Raw genomic sequence first — 21,152 nt, 5'->3', positions numbered from 1 at the left:
CACCTGTACAAACTCCTCCTAATCTGAAGAGGGGGAGTCATCCTCCACACCCGCTAGTGCTAACGAGGCAGCAACAGAGCGACAAGCCGCTCCTGAACTGAATTCAGATGAGGAACAACAGCAGATGCAGCTGGATAAAAGGGAGTTAGTTGCAATATGATTTCGTTATAATTGGTGCAGAAAGTACTACATAAAAGAGGCGACAACAGTCACCCGGGGTAATCCGAGGAGGAATATTCAAGAAGAGGAACAAATCAGTATGAGCGGATTAGAGAGTTACCCTCGGAGTATTGATCTCATCCAGCACTATCATTTAGAGGCATTCACATAGCCTCCAGGAGACTATTGCCCGACCGTGGTTCGGGAATTCTATGCCACCTACAGAGTGCTGCTGGAGAAGCGGCACAAGAAAAAGAAAGATTTGAAACCCACCCCTCTGTTAGATGCAGCGTATGTTCGAGGTGTGCATGTTGATATCTCAGCCCGCACAATCAACAGGTTTTATTTTGGAGAGGAATTCATTGAGCTAGCCACAGTGGAATATAATGATAAATTTGAAAGAAGAGTGGAGCGCTCTGTGAGAGAATGGTTTGCAACAATGATGGCTTGGGGCTCGGCAGACAAGGCACCAAGGTTGAGTAGCTTGTATGCAAAGATATATAAGGCTGATATTAGCTTGGAAGCTAGATTCTGGTGGAGTTTCGTCATATATCGCATTCTGCCTATGGGAGCGGATAACATATTCACACCGAATAGAGCAGTGGTTGTGGCTGTAATGCTATCTAGATACCCGATGAATTTGGGAGAGTTGGTCAGTAAATCCATTCGGGCACGCGTACCACAAGAGGTGATAACATTGATATTCCCGTGCCTTATCACATAGGTGTACAGGATGGCCCAGGTGAGACACATTCAGACCTTCGCCACCACTCTCCCAGCAGCGAAGGTGTATGACTGATACGCTCAAATTACACCTATTAATGGTATTACGCGGGAGTTGTCAAATATAGTAACCCAACAAGGTTGGGGTCGAATCCCACAGGGAATATGGTGTGAAAAGTTTACTAAAGTAGTAGAATGCTAAGTTCTAGGTCTAATATCTTAATCCGAGGATTTTGGTAATAGTTGGTTTTTCTATAACTAATTGCTATCTATTTCTTTGGTGGACATTTATGGTAAAAGAAACTAAGGTTGTGTCCCCGTTAGATAGAGTGTATGATAATGGATATTGCTCTTGATATACTTCTAATGGATCATTGTATGAATGCACTTAATCTCTATATGAATCTCTACTATTTCCCAATAGATAAAGATTATTTCTTTCTATGATTTTCCCAAATATAAGAAAGTAATTATGAAGAACAATTAATCATGCCAAGTAAATTCTTTTTATTCCTAAGTGAATTTATTAAACAAAGTTTAAAGCTTTGAGTCCTTGTTATTTATTCTTACCAACCCTAATAAATCAAGATTTATGGCTTTAATTAATGTTTGCAACCATAAATTATGAATGAAGAATGAAGAATAAATAAACCCTAATAATCCATTATGTGTATATCAATCACAAACCCAATCACAAAACACCCATCATTGGGTTCACAACCCTAGTTAAGGGAATTTAGCTACTCATGACAAAGAACAAGAAATAAGAAATTGAAGAATTCATAATTGCTTACTTTGGAAGAAAAGATTAATTGATAATACTTGAATTGATGTTTGAACCTTCAAAAACTAGAGAGTATTTAATGTTCTAAGTCAAGAGAAAAAAATATAATAATTGATAACTATTAAAACCCTACAATGACTATTTATAGGTTCTGAAAACGTGAAAGTTGCAGAATTGCACTTTGGTCCCGTCGATACGAAATACGGTCCGTAAAGTGAAATATGGACCGTAAACCAGTTTACGACCAAGTCGTCCTTCCAGTTGTGATCAACTTCAATCTTTTGAAATATGGACCGTAAAGTGGCTTACGGCCCGTAAACTGCCCAGTCGTCTTTCAACTTCCAAAACTCCGACTTTCTGCCAAATGCTCGAATGGTTAAATACGCTTTGAAATACGGACCGTAAACTGAAATACGGTTCGTAAACTGAGTTCGTAAATCACCATGTCCTCAGCCTGCCTTTCTGGTTATGTTATTCTTTAATACGCCCATGGAATACGGCCCGTATTTTAGAATACAGACCGTAAACTGAGTTTACGACCACTTCTGCACTTTCAACTGTTTTCATTCCAAATCTGTTCCGTTTCCTGAAAAACACTAAAAACCACGTAAAATCACATAGACTTGCTTAAAAAGAAGTAAAACTTATAGCAAAAAAGCATCGATTTGTGGCGTAAAATCACACCACATGAACACCCCCAACTTAAAGTATTTGCTTGTCCTCAAGCAAGCCATACAAAACAACGACTCAATCTACACCTAGATATCATAGAATAACAATGTCTACATTGGTTTTGACTCTGAACTACCGGCATGCATGTTTTTCTTCAAAGGACCACCCCAATTTTCTATTTCAAAGCAATATACATACTCAAGAATGCTATGACTAACAATGAAGCTTCAATGCATGACATTACATTATCGAACACATTATGATGCACCCAAACGCTACTTTATGCGGTCACTTTATTTTGCTCAATTCTCATCTTTATGCCCTCACATAGACCAAAGAATGTCCCAACACACATATATACAACAAGAATGGGAAGAAGAAGAAAGAGAAGAGAAAAACACTCACACTCACAAAGAAATTCATATCTACACATGAAAATACCATAGGCTTGCCCTTATTTTCTTTCCAACCCCTTTATTTTCTTTCACGTTTTCGACCTCGATGTGGTTTTATTCCTATCCAACTTGCAAATCCTTTTGTGTTAAATTTTTTTGATTTTCTTTTGTTTATATATATATATATATATATATTCAACTACCACATCAACTCTCTACTAGCAAACTCCACCACCCCCAACTTATGTTTTTAACATCTACTTCACATTTAATTGACCCCCAACTTAGGCGCTTTGCCTCATATATCTAGTAGCATCAAGGAGGGAATGGGTGCGAAGATAGATAAACTGCACAATGGGTGAGGTTTCATTCGGCTAGCCAAGAAAAAAGTCAAAAGGCTCAAAAAAAGGAAACTAGTGATATTTTCAGCTTTTGGTAAGGCTTATTTAGGCAAAGTGACTATTTACACAAAGAAAGCCTAAGATCATTTCACAATCAAACTAACTTTCGAATTTCAAACAAGACCAACCAGGCAAGTTCTAGATTATACATGCTTAAACAGAATTAAACTAACAACTCACACACATTGGCATAAGGACAATTATTTTTACACTTGTGACCTTCTAAGTAGTCATTTATCACACACAATTCCCCAATAATTACAATGTCATATAAAGAATCAATCATCTCAACCAATAACTGTTCTAAGTATACATTTTTCAAATTTTTGAGGAGTCCAAAATTTCCAACAAACCATAACACATGCCATCAGTTACAAAGTAACACCAAATAAGTCAAAATTACTCTAATCAACCTAAGCGACATCCTAAACATGCCAGTTTCAACAAAATAAAACCCCCCTCAGGAAAAGAACTCTGGCAAAGAAAAGCCGATGGGGTTCCTAAACACATATTTACACTACACTACTATCAAATAGTCCCACCCCCAACTAAAGAATCAAGCACTGTCTCAGTGCTTCACTTATAAGAATGAGGGAAAGAAGTGGTACCTTGGTGCCTTTGGTGCTGTGCGAAACACATGACTGGCCCGCTGCATCCGGTGGTTGACTCGTGGACTCTCCTGGTTGGCGCTGCGGCTCAACTAATGACTGAAAAATTGCCTGCTGCATTTCCTTCTTCTCTGTCTTATTTAATCTCTTGGCCAACTCCTCTGGGTCCTCAGATGGCTCACGGACCCTCTTTCCCGTATCGCGAACAAAGGGTTCGGCATTCTCCGCCTCCTCCTCAGAATCCAGCAGATCTAGCACCTTAAACGTATTGGGAAAAATGGTACGTGGTGCTGGCATTGGTGCGGCTACCATACCTTGCACTTTAAGTGCCTCAAGCTCCTTCTTCAGCTTATCAACTCACTCCTCAATGAGACAGACTCCCCACCGGGTGTGGTCTGCTCTCGAGTCAATAATTTTGACTTAAAACTGTCCATTCTAGCCTGATACACTTCGTGCTTTTTCTCGAACTCTGCACGGATTTCTGTGGTCGCCTCTGTAACCAACTGCTGCACTATTTCCACCACTTTCGGCTTAAATTGTTGCAAGATTTTTCCAACTTGCCTTTCAGTCCTCACTGCTTTGACTGAAATCTGGTTGTAATTAGCATGGCTGAAGTGCAGGAACTCCAGCTCTGGATCAGCAGGCTCGGCTGTCGCAGAGGTAGTGGCAGACCCTGAAGGAGGGCCCTGTGTGGCCGGAGGTGGTGGTAGAGGTCTTGCCTCAGAAACACCCAGCGTGGATGCAAAAGCCGGTGTATCGATAGTATCTGGGACACCTGTAGTGGGAGCATCAGTCTCAATAGTAGCAGCACCAATCTCAAACTCTACTGGGTCAGTCCCATAAGCATGGCTCGGACTCAACTCTAACTGAGTGTCATCGTCATTACCGGACTGATCTGCCTCTTGGTCCTTCTTCCTCCATTCCCCCATACGAGCAGCTGTGATGGTGCCGTCCCATTCAGGAAGCTGAAATATCTTTGCCTGTCTACACAATTCCGTGATAAGACACGAAAATACCATGTTCTGGTTGGGCTTGTGTGCCCGCACATGCAGCTCCTCAGCAATCAGCTCCCCAATATTCATCGGATACTTTGACATCAACGAGGCAATAGTGACTGCCTGACTGGTAGAGAGGTTATTATCTGCCTAGGTTGGAGTGATCCTGTACCGATGTAACGTCCACCAAAACTTAGCTTCCGTGGACAAATAACTATTAGCAATCTTGATTCTCCCATCATTGGTCCATTTTTGCTTATGTGGCTCAGATGTGATAATCGCAGCAGTCCATTCCCGCACAGATTTCTTGTCTTTCCTGTCTCGTTTGTCTAGGAACAGGCTCAGATCAGTGGGCGCCACAAAATCATTACCGAACAGGACTCTGTTGATGACTTTGGAGGAAATATCGACAAGTGAGTTTCGGACTGTCACATTCTCTAGAATGGGTATCTCATGCAAAGCACGACTCGACTTCTTCATCGACATCAACACAGCCCCATATGATGCATAGAATTCCCACACAATGTGCGGAGCATAATCTCGCGGCTCATGAGTGAACATATCCAGCTTGTACATTTTGATGGTATCATCCAGCTGTGGATGAGCCGAGATACTATCAAAAATCAGTCGCCGTTCCTAAAATATATTCCGCTGCGGCTGTCCCCCAGTTTCTGTCTCGGCCATCCATTGGTCATACAATTTCTTTGACCCTTTGACCGAGAACCGATGTTTTTCTTCCTCCAGCCGTTTGGTCCTGATGGCCAGTTTACGACCCTCTGGCGACGTACCATCATCCAGATCATTACCATCACTTGTCCCTGCTGAGTCACTCTCCTGATCCGTTTGGTGGGCTGCCCCCCCCCCCCCCCCTACTTGATACTTACGCGTCAGAATCCCCCTCTTCAGACTGGGAGGCTTCCGATGCAGACTTGGACGGGGTCATAGGTGGGGGCTATGATGGCCTTGCCGATGTGCCTTGCGTGGGGGGCCCCCTGACCTTTGGTGGCGGTATAACCTCTGCGCACTCGGATCCTAATTGTTCCCCTTCCGAATTGGAGGGTTCATTTATCAACCACGAATCCGAGCGCGTTTTCTTTCTTGTGCCAGTGCTTTTGGCCCCCGCTTTCTTTGCACTACTTTTCTGACACATTCCTGTAAAAGACACATTATATTAGCTACCATGGAACATCCGATCAACAACAAGACAAACTGACTGTGCACAAAAACTGTGTTCTGTCTGTGACCGTAAACTCAAAATACGGACCGTAAATTAAAATACGATCCGTAAAGTACGATCGCAAACTGCTCATTTTCTTAGAGACCTTTCTGTCCTTTCATGACATGCTTAAAGACGGACCATAAAATGAAATACGATCCGTAAAGTGAGATCGTTTTTCGCATCACAGATCTATGTTTTGATTTCTGGATTTCGTTACACATCTCGGTTTCACATTGTTTTGGGGACTAGGTTACTCAGACTTCACCTAATTTTCTACTAATTTTTCATAATTCCCTCAAGAGTCAAGCTAGTGGTGGGCAGGCCAAAACTTCAAATTTTGAATTTTAAAGTATGGAATGCCCTCCAACCCATTTGGGTTTTATTAACAACTTCCCAAGAGAATTAAAAGAATTTAACATATCTATCCCCACACAAGATCATTAACCAAGGTAAGCAAGCACTTAATTGCACAAAACTTAACCTAATCACACTTACCACCAAGTTCAAACTCACTGCTGTAAAATAAGAGTGGGGAGTGTCAATCATACCTTTTTATGATGAACCAACAGATCACACTAAGCAAAGACTTTGAGAGCACAACTTCAATCACAACCAAATTTAAACCTAGGGCAGAGTAACTTCGAATTTTGTGGGATTTCGAATTTTGAGTGTGAGGTGTGTATTTATGGAGTTTAGAAAATGGAAGATGATGGGTGTTTTGGTGGGAAATCGTAGGGGTTGAGAAGAAGCAGGGAAGTTAAAGAGGGGACGTTATTGGAGGGAAGTTAATGGCACCAAAATTACACTTGGGTTGCCTCCCAAGAAGCGCTTGATTTAACGTCGCGGCACGACGGTGGTGACCATTCACTCCTTATCTTGGTACACCAGATCATTGTTCGTTCCGAGGTGCTTCAACCTGTATATGTCAACAATCCTATCCTCCAAAACCATTCCGTGATAATGCTTCAATCTCTGCCCATTCACCTTAAATGTCAGAGTTCCATCTCCGGACTTTAACTCAATCGCTCCATGGGGTGAAACACCTACCATCTCAAACGGACCAGACCACCTTGATTTAACCTTACCAGGCAGCAACTTCAACCGGGAGTTAAACAGCAACACAGGGTCACCCTTGTAGAACTCTCGCTTCAGGATCTTCTTGTCATGGTATTGCTTCATCCTTTCTTTATAAAGTGCTGCACTCTCATATGCCTGGTACCGAAATTCATCCATCTCATTTAGTTAAAACAACCTGAGCTTGTTTGCTTCCTCCCAATCCATATTCAGTTTCTTCAGCGCCCACATATCCTGGTGCTTAAGTTCAACCGGCAAGTGACAAGCTTTTCCAAACACAAGCTTGAAGGGTGAAGTCCTAATCGGAGTCTTGAAAGCAGTCCGGTATGCCCATAGAGCATCATCGAGCTTGCAGGCCCAATCAGTTCTATTTGCATTTACTGTTTTTGCTAGAATACTCTTGATCTCCCTATTGGACACTTCAACTTGCCCACTTGTCTGAGGATGATAAGGTGTTGCCACCCTATGTTTGATCCCATATTTCTCCATCAGTCCCGCGAAATCTCTATTACAAAAGTGGGAACCACCATCGCTGATTATAGCCCTCGGAGTACCAAAGCGAGTAAATATGTTCTTCTTGAGGAACCCCATGACACTCTTGGCATCGTTATTAGGTAAAGCCACAGCTTCTACCCATTTTGACACATAGTCCATAGCAACCAAGATGTATTGAATGCCACCTGAACTCACAAAGGGTCCCATAAAGTCAATCCCCAAGACATCGAACACTTCTACCTCCATAACAAAATTCATAGGCATCTCTTGCCTTCTGCCGATATTCCCTTGCCTTTGACATTGATCACAGGACCGCACCAATAGATTAGCATTATAAAAACTGGTCGGCCAGTAATAGCTGCACTCAAGTACCTTAGCCGCAGTCTGATTTCCGCTATGATGACCCCCAACAGGAGAGCCATGGCATGCCTTTAGAATTGCCATCACTTCACTTTCAGGAACACAACGCCGAATGATGTTGTCAGCGCATGTTCGGAACAAATAAGGCTCCTCCCAATAGTACTGCCGACCATCCCGCAAGAATTTCTTCTTTTGGTAGGATTTGATATCTTCTGGAACAATGCCTGTTACCAAATAATGGGTAATATCAGCATACCACGGTGCCACCTCCATTGACACAGCCAACACCCTCTCATCCGGAAAAGCATCATCTATATCAAGCTCATCAGAAGGTCTCCCAGCCTCTTCAAGCCGAGAGAGATGGTCAGTAACCTGGTTTTCAGTGCCCTTGCGGTCCTTTACCTCAAAATCAAACTCTTGCAGCAATAGCACCCATCTGATCAGTCGCGGCTTTGCTTCCTTCTATGCCATGAGGTATCTCAAGGCTACATGATCAGTGTAGACCACTACTGTGGACCCCAACAAGTAGGCCCAAAATTTCTCAAAAGCAAACACAATGGCAAACAGCTCTTGCTCCGTCATTGTGTAATTCATCTGGGCAGTATTCAGTGTTCTGCTTGCATAATAGATCGGGTGCATAATTTTATTGTGCCTCTGCCCAAGCACAGCATCTATTGCAAAACCACTAGCATCACACATCAGTTCAAATGGCAAGGACCAGTCATGAGCAACAATAATAGGAGCAGTAGTGAGACGCTCTTTTAACTCCTCAAACGCCTTCTGGCACTTATCATCAAACACAAATTTAGCCTCTTTTTCAAGAAGCTTGCACATTGGGTTAGCAATCTTGGAGAAATCTTTGATGAAGCACCTGTAGAACCCAGAATGTCCCAAGAAACTTCGGACACCTTTGACTGAGATTGGTGGTGGAATTTTTGCAATCACATCAACTTTTGCTTGATCGACCTCAATTCCCTTTTCAGAGATTTTGTGACCGAGGACGATTCCTTCCTTCACCATAAAATGACACTTCTCCCAATTTAGCACGATATTTGTCTCCTCACATCTTTTCAGCACTTGACCTAGATGGCGAAGATAGTCTTCAAACGAATCCCCCACAACAGAGAAGTCATCCATGAATACTTCCAAATAGTCCTCTACCATGTCAGAGAAGATTGACATCATACACCTCTAAAAAGTGGTTGGTGCATTACACAAACCAAAAGTCATCCGGCTAAATGAAAACGTCCCATAAGGACAAGTAAAAGTGGTCTTCTCCTGATCTTCCAAAATAATGTAGATCTGATTGTAGCCCGAATAACCATCAAGGAATCAATAGTAGGAACGCCCTGCTAGCCTATCAAGCATCTGATCAATGAAGGGCATAGGGAAATGGTCCTTGCAAGTGGCTGTATTGAGCTTGCGATAGTCCATGCAAACTCTCCATCCGGTGACAGTTCTGGTCGGGACAATTCATTCTTTGCATTCGGCATAACAGTGATGCCGCCCTTCTTAGGAACACATTGGACTGGGCTCACCCATTTACTATCAGCAATTGGGTAAACCACGCCCGTATCCAGCCATTTGATGATCTCTTTCTTGACCACCTCTTGCATATTCTCGTTCAGTCGCCTCTGATGCTCTATATTCGGTTTGCTATCCTCCTCCAACTAGATTTTGTGCTCACAGATCCCAGATGGAATACCTTGAATGTCTGTTATGGTCCAACCAATAGCACGCCTATACTCCCTCAACACCTCCAAAAGCTGTAAAATCTGCTCCTCAGTCAATAGGGCTGAAACAATCACAGGTAATGTATTATCTGTGATAGGTTTTGATAGACCTATCAGCCATTTGTAACCTCATAGTAGTCGGCCTTAGCGTCCCCAAACCGGATTGCTTGTATATAGCAAGAGGCAACAGATTAATGCTTGCCCCATTATCACACAGAGCACGAGCAAAATCATCGTGCCCAACAGAACAAGGAATGGTAAATGCCTCAGGAGTCAAACTCACGGTTTCATGTTGAACCGTCTTCTTCTTGGTCAGCAGATTCTTCAAATATTTAGAAAAACCAGGCATCTCCTTGACAGCTTCCAAGAAGGGGAAATTTAGAGATAACTGTTTCAACTGATCATAAAACTTTTCGAACTTAGCATCTTCCTTCTTCTTTACTAACCTCTGAGGAAAGGGAGGTTTAGATTTGAAAAGCTGCGTCAAAGGGCGGAGAGCCCCTTTTATAGCCTGCTTGCTTGTGTTATCAGCTTCTTTCACCATCTCTGGAATATCAAAAACCTTCTTGTCAGTAGGATTTTCATTAGCAATAATTGGTGCTTCAGACTGCACCTCATCCTCTTCATCTATCAGCTCAAGATCAATCACCTTTTCAGCAGCCCCCTGGAGTGTTTTACCACTCCTAGTAGTGATGGTAAACACATGGTCTACACCGCCTCCCCCATTCTTGGGATTTGGAATAGTGTCACTCGGAAGTCCTCCCTTTTTAGGAGGGTGCTGCTCTCTAGAAATATCCCTCATCTGTGACTCAAGCTTCTGAATAGTCGCTGTATGGGAACCCATTGTTTCTGTCAGCCCAGATAAAGTCCTTTCAGACTTAAATTGATTGGCCAGAATCTTCTCAACCATTGATTCAACCTTCGAACTACCTTGCTCTGTTGACTGCCCTTTCGGTGGTATATAAGGATTAGAACTCTTGTTCCCGAAATTTTTGCTGTTGTTGTGGCTCTCTTGGTTCGCACCACCATAATTATTGTTGTAGTTCCCACAGTTGTTATAAGCACCTTGACCTTGCTGAGGTCTCCACTGATTCTGATTCTGATAACCACTTTGGTAATTCTGTCTTTGGTAACCCCCTTGAGAGTTATTAGCATAATTAGCCTCTTCAACCTGCATAGGTGGCCCATCATGGAATGGACCATCTTGAGTATGGTACATCCCTTTTGGCAAAACTGTATCATCCTCACAAACATTTACCTTCTTGATTTGGGATTCATCAAACTTATTCGTTAGCAAGGAAATATTTATTGCAAGTTCTGCCAATGTTTGCTCGGTGTCTTGATTCTCCTTCACTATATTCTGGATCATAGCACTACCATACGGTACCACATCAGCATTGTTTGAGTGCCAAGCCTGATTATGAGTTGTCAGCTTGTTAAGTATGGTGTTCACTCGCCGATAAGTTTTGTTCATGAAACAACCATCAGCTGCATTATTAGCAACTGACTGCGTCACTGGATCTAGCCCTCCGTAGAATTTCTCCATTAATATTTGGTCCGGAAAACCATGATTCGGGCTCTTCTGCAAATACTCCCTGAATCTCTCCCACGCTTCATATAGTTGTTCCCTTGGTAGCTGCTTAAATTCATATATCTTGTCACGAATTTCAGACTTCTTGCTAGGGGGGTACCACTTTGTGAGAAAAGCAGTCACCTTCTCTGCCCATGAAGTAATCGAATTTCGGGGCAGCTTCTCAAACCATGTTCTTGCCTCTCCAGCTAAGGAATATTTGAATAACCTCAACCGAATAGCATCTTGTGGGACGTTTTTCTGGATGTGATTAGCACACACATCCACAAAATTCTGCAAATGACGTTGAGGGTCATTCTCGGTAGATTTCCGAAAATATCCCTCAAGTTTCAACAACTGGTATAGAGAGGAGTCAATTTTCACAGTAGCGCTCCAACTCGAGGCTGAACAATAGCAGATGTATAGTCCTCCTCTGGAACAAGATCAGTGAAAATATTCTCATCATCTGATTCATTCGCCTGATTGTTCAATCGATTCCCCTAGTTACCAGCACGTTGATTTTGCTGATTTTGATTCATGTTCACCTGGTTTACACAGAGTAGCAAACAAGGTGTGATGCAATAAGCAAAAGACTTCAATCAAAGCAAACACTATTTAGTAATTTCAAAACCGTATTCCCCGGCAACGGCGCCAAAATTTGATACGCTCAAATTACACCTATTAATGGTATAACGCAGACGTTGTCAAATATAGTAACCCAACAAGGTTGGGGTCGAATCCCACAGAGAATATGGTGTGAAAAGGTTACTAAAGTAGTACGATGCTAAGTTCTAGGTCTAATATCTTAATCCGAGGATTTTGGTAATAGTTGGTTTTTCTATAACTAATTGCTATCTATTTCTTTGGTGGAAATTTATGGTAAAAGAAACTAAGGTTGTGTCCCCATTAGATAGAGTGTATGATCATGGGTATTGCTCTTGATATACTTCTAATGGACCATTGTATGAATGCACTTAATCTCTATATGAATCTCTACTATTTCCCAATAGATAAAGATTATTTCTTTCTATGATTTTCCCAAATATAAGAAAGTAACTATGAAGAATGATTAATCATGCCAAGTAAATTCTTCTTATTCCTAAGTGAATTTATTAAACAAAGTTTAAAGCTTTGAGTCCTTGATATTTATTCTTACCAACCCTAATTATTTTCCCAAATAAATCAAGGTTCATGGCTTTAATCAATGTTTGCAACCATTAATTATGAATGAAGAATGAAGAATAAATAAACCCTAATAATCCATTATATAAAGCAACTAAGTCAACGCCTATTAGCTGTGGATCTACTGGCCCGGACGCTTGAATCTATTCCATCGCAAACAGTATATCAATCACAAACTCAATCACAAAACACCCATAATTGGGTTCACAACCCTATTTAAGGGAATTTATCTACTCATGACAAAAAACGAGAAATAAGAAATTGAAGAATTCATAATTGCTTACTTTGGAAGAAAAGAGGAATTGATAATACTTGAATTGATGTTTGAACCTTCAAAAACTAGAGAGTATTTAACGTTCTAAGTCAAGAGACAAAAATATTATAATTGATAACTATTAAAACCCTACAATGACTATTTATAGGTTCTGAAAACGTGAAAGTTGCAAATTTGCACTTTGGTCCCGTCGATACGAAATACGGTCCGTAAAGTGAAATACGGACCGTAAACCAATTTACAACCAAGTCGTCCTTCCAGTTGTGAGCAACTTCAATCTTTTGAAATACGGACCGTAAAGTGGTTTACTGCCCGTAAACTGCCCTGTCGTCTTTCAACTTCCAAAACTCCGACTTTCTGCCAAATGCTCGAATGGTTAAATACGCTTTAAAATACGGACGGTAAACTGAAATACGATCCGTAAACTGAGTTCGTAAATCACCATGTCCTTAGCCTGCCTTTCTGGTTCTGTTATTCTTTAATACGCCCGTGAAATACGGCCCGTATTTTAGAATACGGACCGTAAACTGAGTTTACGACCACTTCTGCACTTTCAGCTGTTTTCATTCCAAATCTGTTCTGTTTCCTGAAAAACACTAAAATTCACGTAAAATCACATAGACTTGCTTAAAAACAAGTAAAACTTGTAGCAGAAAAGCATCAATTTGTGGCGTAAAATCACGCCACATCAATAACATCACGCGGATTAGGGATGAGACACTTCGTACATCTCAGACCACTAGTACTTCACTGCTAGAGCTTCCGGATGAGCAGACTGAGCATGTTATACATTCAGTGCCACAAGGCACAGTTGATCTGGGCACTGAGGGCCCTTCCACAACAGTTGTCTCCATATCATCTGTAGCTAATGCTACCACTTCTTCAGAGGCACTACCTCGGCCTGCTGTCCCATCTTCAGCTGCAGCATCAGCCTCCGAGGATATCTTTGTCCTCGACAGGGCGAACTTCAGAGAGTTTGCCATCAAGGCAGAGCGAGCTGATCAGCAGGTGACTCGAATATTACAGCAGTTGGGTAGGTTTGTTCGCAAAGAGGTTGCACTAGAGTTAGAGCCTCTTCAGAAGTCTATGGAGAGGCATCACGCCAGGGTGAATGCGAGACTTGACGGTTTAGAGATGCGGATACTCACTATTGAGAAGAAGAGTGAGAGTGGTACTTCTAGAGATTTGAAGACCGAGCTTGAACAGCTCAGAGCTGAGGTCAAGGCCCTTCGTGCAAAAGAGCAGGTTATGGTGGATGACCCGACACCACTTGAGCTAGTCGCCAGCATTTCAGATTTGATCAAAGTAGTTGACTTGGTGACTGAGGAATAGACTAGGGAAAGTCTCAAGAGAAAGAGGACTGAGATATTGGCTGCTGATGATAATGAGGATAAAGACCCCGATTTCAAGCGAGTATTCGTCAGTCGCGCCTAGACACGAGGTTCACAGGAGCATCTTCCAGCATCAGTGTTATCCCAGCACCAGTCGGGCCGATTACTATAGCTGCTCAGGACCTGCAGAGACAGGGCCAGTCAACTCCACCTCCTGGGTCCACTGAGCCAGCAGTAGAGAGGGCTTCCATTCGCACTGATGAGGAGGAGACACTTCAGCAGCAGCAGCGAGATTAGAGCGTCTCAAGTCAGCCCCTCCACTATTGGGTGATGGTATGATTTTGATGCATTGGGGATAATGCATCCTCTTTTTGCTGGGGGTGGAGTAACCTGATGTATCTTGTAGTGTATATATGTGTTAAATCTTGCTTAAAGTAATTGTGACTTTAGTGGTTGTTGCATTTTGAACTTATGACATGGATTTTGAGAACAAATTGGAATGAAAAGGGTATTTTTGAACTTGGAAATGAAATGATTTGAAATTGACCCCTCCAAAATTTTATTTCTTATCATAAGTAGTAATGAATTGACATGTATGGTTCTTTTTGTGACATCATAGATATTAGAGTGTGTATGAGTTGAGTGTTCAAATCCTTATGCCATTGTGCGTGTGAGAACTTTCTTGTGCTCATTGTTGGCATATGTGGATCTAGAACTTTCCTGGTAAGTTGTGTTATATTGCTTAGGATAGTTAGTTGTGAAGTGATCATAGGCTTTCCTTGTAAATAGTCACTTTAGCCTTAAAAAGCCCAAAACCCGTTCTATATGAATATCATTAGTTCCCCCTTTTGAGCCTTTGACTTGTTTTTCTTGATTAGCCGTAATAAACCTTTTCCCCTCTTCATGAATTAATTTCATCTTTGCACATGTTCCCTCCTTGACGCTACCAGAGAAAAGAGGCAAATCGCCTAAGTTGGGGGTGGTATATGTGTGAAGTAGAGGCTAAGAGCCTAAAGCTGGGGGTGTGTGAGTTCCATAGTCGAGAACTGCATGTGGTAGCGGATTAAATTTGAGAAATGTGTTATATAAAAAATAAAAATAGAAAGAAAATCTTAAAAAAAAATTGTCTCATAAAACGATTGTAAATTCTAGTAAGAATAAAATCACATCATAGTCATGAGTTGAAGAATTAAAAAAAAAAAACATGAATAGAATGGGCGTGCAAAAAGTGAGGATGTGTAGTGTCGAGGAGGATGAGTCACTAATTCTCAAATAAGAATCCTACCCGTCCCCGAGCCTACATTACAACCCAAGAACAAGTCCTATAGTGATCAAAACTGAACCATCCGAAAGTGTTAGGCATTGAAATTAAGGGCAAGCATATAGCATCTGCACTTGTAAATCATGAACTTCTTTGTGAGCGTGAGTGCTTTCTATTCTCATTTATCCTTGTCCCTGTTCTTATCTTAAAATTGTGTGTGGGACATTCTTTGGTCTAAGTGAGGGCATAATGGTGAATACTCGCGTGCATAGATGCTTCTGATAATGTGATGTCATTGATTGAAGCGTCATAGTCAATTCTAATAAGTTATTATGAAAGAACTTTGTTTTGAAATGAAGAAAGAGGGAGTTGACTTGAAAATGCACATGCCAGTAGTGATGAACAAACACCATTGTAGATACTTTTACTTTGTTTTAGTATAGTTGTAGTTTTTATTTTGTAGTTGTTTCATTTGACTTGCTTGAGGACAAGAAAAGATTCTAAGTTGGGGGTGTTGATTAGACGCCTTTTTAATATGAATTTTGGTTGTTTTCAAGTAAGTCTGGGTCATTTTAATGTGTTTTTGTTGTGTTTTAATAATACGATGGCCCAAAAGCAAAAACAAAGGAAAACGGAAAAAATGCCCACAAATGAAGATTCGACGGTCCGTCGATTGATCGACGGACCGTCCTTTGAAGCATCGATAAATTCAACTTTCCAGTGATAGCCTTAGCTGAAGAGGACAAAGGACGGAGGCATCGACGAAGCGTCGAACTGATCGACGTTTCGTCGTTTGTATCGTCAAACAGATTTGTCAACAAGAAGAGAGAAAGACGGAAGACTCGACGGAGTGTCAAACTGGTCGACGGCACCGTCGAATGGACCATATAACTGAAGAAACAAAGGACGGAGGCATCGACGGATCGTCGAACTGATCGACGGTCCGTCGATCTTGCTACCAGGGGTAGTTTTGTCAATTGTTGTTGTGCGTTTTTGGAGCCTATTTAAAGAATATTTTAGGTTTTTTTGTATATATCTGATATTCTCAAACATTTTAATATTAGTTCCATTGGTGGGTGAGCATTGAATACACCACTTTTGGAGCTTAGTGAATACAAAAAGATTCTATTTCCACCATCTTTATTACACTTTGTAAGCTTTATGTCTTTATTATTGCTTTCTACTTTTGTAAACAATACGTGTGAGTAGTTTCTTTAATAAAAGTTGTGGACTCAAATGATGGGTGTTATGTAATAGGTGTCAACATTGCATATATATATATAATGGGTTGTGATGTGTTTTATTATTTCTCATATTAATTGTTAGTTAGTGGTTGCAAACACTTACTTATGCCCAAACCCTAGTTTTGTTTGGAAAGATGAACTAAGGTTTGAGTTGAAATAATATAACAAGGACTCGGGGCGCTAACCCTCATTTAATGAACTCACTTAGGGATAAGATGAGTTCTACTTGGCATATTTAATCGGTTTTACTTGCAACTTTTCTATATTTGGGAAAATCATGAAAAGAAATGCTTTCTAACTATTGGAAAATATTAGGAAGTGCATTACAAATTAAGTGCATACAAAACCACGATCCATTAGAAATATATCATATTGATACCCATAGCATAACATCTAATCACAGCGGGGACACAACTTTGGTTCTTTTAATTGAAACAAATTCCAAATACTTCACAATAGCGAATACAAACCAAAAACCCTTTTTCTATACTAGTCGGAATAGAACTAAAGTCATTAGAGATTAGTAAAATATATGATTAGTATTTGTTTCACACTTTATTCCCGGTGGGATTCGACCCCAACCTAGTTGGGATACTATATTTGACACCGACCGCCTTACGCCATAATTTAGGTATAATTTGAGCGTATCACCTCTTCCTTCTCTTGGCTTTATCGTTCGATCTTGGTGTCTGTAATTGCTATTTGGGGACCTTGTCCTTATTGGCTGTCTTCATCGCCATGTTTTCTGCCTCACAGGCTTCTTCCTTGTCTCTTTTGATTTTGCCTATCCCCAAGGGAGTAGGGAACTTGATCTCTTGATGGAAAGTGGAAGGGACCGCCTGCATGGAGTGAATCCATGGTCTCTCTAATATGACAATAGAAGACATGCCTCTTTTTATGACGTCAAAGGTCGTGTCTTGTTTCATGCCATCGGCATGAACCGATAGCTCAATCTCCCCTTGGGTCATCTCACTTGCCATATTTTACCCGGTAGCACTTGTGTCGTGGGGATGATGGCATCATCTACCCCCATTCAGGACACATAGCTGGATAATGTTTGTTGAACTTCCTGGATCAATCAACGCACGCTTTAATGAAAGAATTCTTAATTTGAACAGATATTACCAGGGCATTATTGTGAAGAGGGACAAGTCCAACGTAGTCGCTGTTGGCAAAAGACACGTTCTTGTTTTCGGTCCCTGAAGGTGACTATTGGTTGTGAATGAATCTTTTGGATTTCTGACGCTCCGCATCTGACATCGTGTAGGTTAGAATGCCTTGTCCAACCACTGCCTAGGATTTCTGTCTAGGTTGAGTTCGACCCGATCTCCGATGTACTCTTTGAGGTGCCCGGCTATCAGAAGCTGGGCCACTTCAACCTTCAGGTTTGTGCAATCCTCTGTGGTATGTCCGTGGGTGTTATGGAAGTGACACCGCAAGCCGGTGTTCCTCAGTGGCGCATCTATGCTAAAATTATGATTCGAGAACTTTAGGGATCCGGCCCTTTTTTACGCCAATCCCGAAGGGTGCGGGGTACTTCTGTTGGGGGTGCCACGGCCACTCCCATTGTTTCCCTTGTTTGATTTTCAGCCTGAAGGCCTGCGGGCCTCATGAGGTTCAGATCGTCCCCAATGACTTGTGACGTTTGCTTCAAAACTCGGGTCCAGTCTTTTTCCCTCGCGACTGCCTTTTTTTTCCAGAATCATCGCCCTGCGGTCCTCCTCGATGCACATCCTAACTGCATATCTGGGGTTTATCTCGCTTTATGTTTTGGCAGAGACATACTTCGCCCCTTCCGTCGTTTGAAACTCTAGCCTCCTCAGGGGGGCTGAGATTACAACGTTTGCATCTTGAATCTCGGGTTTCCCCAACACAACCTTAAAGTCCATGTCTCCATATACCACTCAAAACTTTTCACTCATTTCACTCCATCCCATAACCATCGATAATTCCACAACTCCGTAACGGACTAACTCGATGACCTTGTCACCGGAAAACTCAATTTCTCCTATTTCGACTAGCTGTTGAACGACCCCCTATTGAACGATGTTAATTGCGCTCCTTGGAATCACCGCTAATCCTGAGACCACAATATTATTTATTAATGCATTAAACACCATATCCCTAGGGAGAGGGGGGGGGGGGGGGGGGGGGGAAGGGGAGATTTCTCTCATGCTCACGTCTCCTACCTCGACCCATTCTAACTTTCTTCATTCAAGAGCGGGGGCTGCGATTTCTGGGTACGGCATTATACCGTACTTTCTGTTTCCTACACGCTTCATCAAAGATGAGGCTTCTAGGATTTGTCTTATTCTCTTATTCATATTTCTTTCAACTCTGAGTAACTCCTCGGTAATGCATCCAACCGTTCTTCTACCCCTCCAGCCTTTTTAGTTTGCGGGGTTGTAAAGATCTTACCCGCATTCTGATTTGACACTGGAGTCCTTGCCCTGGAATGCTTGGCCATGGTAGTCATGGCCCTTTCCATGTGTTGCATCCTCTCACCTTGCGCCTTGAGCGTGGCAATTAGTACTTCGCTTGTCAAGGAACTCGTCTTTTGAGCAGGTTTTTGTCCGTCACGTTGAGAACGCGCTTGACCCGTTCTTCCGAACGACTACTTGCGCGATTGCTCTTCTTCATCGGTGTTTAGGACACCTCTGTTTCGCTCCTTACTAGGCCGCCTGCAAAGCGTCCCATCTCTACTGCTCATGTGATCTTTAATGGATTCCTCTCCGTGCTCGAATATTTGCACCTCCACCAGGTCCTTCATACCCCTTACCAACATCTGTGCATCCCCGAGTCCCTATATATTGCTTGAGCTACCGCTATACATGTCTTCATGCGTATAATGATTTTACTTAGAGTTTATGGAAGGAGAATTTCTGCTACGATTTAGGACAACTCCACAGCTGTCTATCCCCACAGACGCCGCCAAACTGTTTTATGGTGGAAACGGATAATCAGTTAGATATTTGTATTTTAAGGGTTTAAAGACAAGTTGGTCGTATCCAATCCCGGAAACTCTCCTTTCAGAGTCAGTGTTTGTGATTCGTAATAGCTATATTGAAAGAACCGGCCTTAATAACAAGATAAGATAAGATAAACAGATATTCCAAGATAAATGATGTGCCCAGATGCATACTGCTCTTGAGAGAAAAATATGAGATAGATTACAAGAGAGGAGTGAAGATGCCTTAGCTTCCATGATAAGCTATCTACATAGAACTCAAAAATAAGACTTTTTAACCCTAGTATTCTACTGATGGGACGTAACTGTGCTCCCACTGCATGTGCCCTCCTGCTGCAGCAAGCTGATCGAATTGTGCTGATGTGACCAGAGCAGGTGGGAATGGATGCTAGCTATGGGGATCCCCCAGCCTCTCTGAGCTCCCGGTTACGGAATCCAACTTGAGTACGGATTTCACCTAATACGATAATGCCGAAGCCTCTTATCCCATATCAACAGATGCATAATTGGTACTTCAGACTTGCAATGGAAAGGGAACAGATTGCAATTGTGAACTTCTTATATGTTTGTAAATTAATATGCCAACTGTTAAAAAAAATTAATGGGGGTTCAATTATTAATTTGCAAACTACAATTAATTTTTTTTTCTTTTTAAAGTAGGAAACAGACGTTAGAACTTGTCCGTGAAAACTACAGCAGTCCGCAGCACAATTCACAAACAATTCCTTTTTAGTATGTAATTCTTTTGACAATCCCTTTTTGTTTATTAGCTTCTAAAAGATCCCACTCTCAAATGTAGTCTGTAGAATTATTTCAAGTCACTCCCTTTAATACAAGCATAATGCAACTCTATACCTTCTTTAACTCGTACATTTTATTAAAGTCTTTCATAACTCCTATTCTCTTGATTAAAAAGTCACAACGGAGTTATAACTTACTTCATTCATGAACTTGAGTCATGGATTGTCTTATCAAGGGTGTACAACATTCTAATATCTCTATACATTTCACACCCCTATTCAATGCACCATTTAGCGTTTTGCACCATGTCCTCTTAATTTTTATAATTTGCCCCCTAACCTATTCATTTCTTTATGAGTTCGTCGCATTTTTCCCTCCTAACGTATATCTTATTTTGTGATTTTGCACCATAACCTTTTTCTTTTCTATGTTCACGCCCTAACCTCTTTTGTTTCTTTCAAAATAATGAAACCACTCTTTTTAAAAAAAAAAAAATTCACGAAGGTAAAATTGAAATACAAATAATAAAAAAAAGAAATGATGCAAAATTAAAAAAAATGGTCATTTTCGTGATTTTCATATTCATTCCCTGTTGAATTCGAAACTGTTGAGGCTGAAATTCAGTTGCTGCAGCATGAACTTGAAGGCACTAATTTAGACTGGTCCAAAAGTCAGTTAATTTTTTCGGTCGATTTTTGTTGTGTTTTTTGATAGTTTATCGTCGAAAACTTAAAGTGTATATATATATATATATATATATGAATATTTTTTAGGTTAAACTACGCTAAACACCACTATACTAGTACTTAGTTTGGGCCACACCCCCCGAGGGATCGTTTGGTTTGAAGACATGTTATGCTGGGATTAGTTATGATGTGATTAGTTATACTGGAATTAGTTATCCGGGTTTTATTTATTATTGGCTGTTTGATTTGTGATATTAAAAATAACTTGAAGGCACTA

At 41.3% G+C, this 21,152-nt stretch overlaps 1 non-coding gene across 1 annotated transcript; it reads left to right on the top strand.

The window, feature by feature from the left end:
- The first annotated feature begins 11,180 nt into the window (after positions 1-11,180).
- Positions 11,181-11,286, top strand: LOC132638925 (small nucleolar RNA R71). Its single transcript, XR_009581982.1, has one exon. It is a non-coding gene; the product is annotated as a small nucleolar RNA R71 (small nucleolar RNA).
- The last annotated feature ends 9,866 nt before the right edge of the window (positions 11,287-21,152 follow it).

Source organism: Lycium barbarum, chromosome 4 (genome assembly GCF_019175385.1).
Source record: "Lycium barbarum isolate Lr01 chromosome 4, ASM1917538v2, whole genome shotgun sequence".
In the NCBI taxonomy this organism is placed as follows: Eukaryota; Viridiplantae; Streptophyta; class Magnoliopsida; order Solanales; family Solanaceae; genus Lycium; species Lycium barbarum.
This window is presented reverse-complemented; position numbering and strand designations above follow the sequence as displayed.